Source organism: Cephus cinctus, unplaced genomic scaffold, assembly GCF_000341935.2.
Source record: "Cephus cinctus unplaced genomic scaffold, Ccin1 Ccin1_scaffold3147, whole genome shotgun sequence".
Lineage (NCBI taxonomy): Eukaryota > Metazoa > Arthropoda > Insecta > Hymenoptera > Cephidae > Cephus > Cephus cinctus.
The window spans coordinates 1-1,652 of NW_014334481.1; the positions used below are offsets into that span (position 1 = coordinate 1).

Genomic DNA, 1,652 nt, shown 5'->3' on the forward strand with positions numbered 1-1,652 from the left:
AAATTTAATAACTTATATTGTTTTTATTATTTAATAATTTAATAATTTTAAATTATTCGAGGGCAATCAACACTAGCCCACGTGAAAGCGCAGCTCGGGGAACCTCACAGTTGTAGCGCGACAATTATATTTGCGCGCCGAATTTATTCCAGATGCCAGCACCTTCGTGTCCTCCCACTTATTGTAAATTTTCGTAGCTTCGCGAAGGGATAAGTCTTGCTCTTCCCATTTGCCTGTAGGCAGTGAATACGGAAGCAGCAGGTATTTATAGTAAAAATTATAGAAATCGCTTGTAAGGACGTTATTTTATTAGATTTGTTTTTCCATCACTCTCTTAGGTATTTGGGCCATTGTCCCGTGGTCAACGTAGGACTATTTTATTCGGCTTGGATTTTTATTAGAAGCAAATTACGTACTGGAAGCACACGAGGTGCTGGATATTGGAAGCTTCATGGCTACGGCTGGTTATCTCGATCACGTAAATACAAAAAATTGTCACCACGATTCTCTATGTTAATATATTTTTATATATAAGGTGCGTGCGTAGCGAAATTCAGTAATTTGTCTTAAACGGTATTTATATATATTAAATTCCTTTTATTATATAGCCGCATATCATTGATTATACGTTATCGCTCAAATTGTTCAAAGCTCGTATTCTGGTAGTGTTTTCTCTGTTACTGTGTTTTACCATAAATGTGTAATAGAAAAATAGTGTTATATTACAAGTTGTACTTGATAAATAAAAAAATATCACGTGACGTAAAATATTGTAGAATTATTTCACGCTAACCATTCAGCTCGTAATAGAGTTTGGAAGTTTGCATACTCGATCAAATAATTGAACAAGAATAACTTTAAGATTGCAGTTTTAATTGATCAACAGAGACGAGATTCTCGTCTATGTTCATGGCCGATAATGAGAATTCATGAAAAACCTGTTTTCCAATCGGGAAATACTCAATCGTTATCTTCCTCGCGATCGTCGTACTCTCTTCTCAGGCTAATTCCCATATACACGCGTGTATAAGCCGTATATCAGCTCTGCCCGGGAAGCAAAGCGCGATCTTCGAATCGATGCGCTGCCGCCACGAATCATCGTGATTCAGTTGCGCGTCAAATCGTAAACCACCGTCGGCAATTTACGAGAAGATTACAGGGGAAGAAATGTGTCACTCGAGAGTTTGCAACACAGCCAGCTGCTGTGTTCCATGCTGGATTACGTGTGCCACGGCGAGCGGCCACGCGAACCTCCTGGAAACTAAGTTAAGGATCGAGCATGTCTCGACTCTCCCGTTCCGTGAACCGTAACGGCTTACGTGAAAAAACATTTGCTCCGCCAATATTTTGTCATGTAATGACATTCTACGTATGAAAATTTGGAAAAATTTTATAACTTGAAAATTTCTATTTATTTTTATCTTTTCTTATAATTTTATATAAAACGATCCAGTAGCGCATCGAGTACTACCCTTAATGCCCGCTCGGGGCCGTCAGGGGTGGTATTTGTCCTTTTACCCCGTTCGTAAGGGGTTTTTGTTCTACCTGATTCCTTTGGATCATGGTATTTTTTTGTGTTTGCCGCCTGAGCCTTCCTTTCTCAGCGGTTCCACCGCCAATTACGCTTCTTGTTTTCTTCTGAAAACAGATCA

The 1,652-nt window shown here is 39.1% G+C and overlaps 1 long non-coding RNA gene across 1 annotated transcript; it reads left to right on the top strand.

Moving 5' to 3' along the window:
• Nucleotides 1–117: 117 nt before the first annotated feature.
• Nucleotides 118–618, top strand: LOC107274464. The gene is made up of 2 exons (XR_001539458.1): nucleotides 118–261; nucleotides 339–618. It is a non-coding gene; the product is annotated as an uncharacterized LOC107274464 (long non-coding RNA).
• Nucleotides 619–1,652: the final 1,034 nt, after the last annotated feature.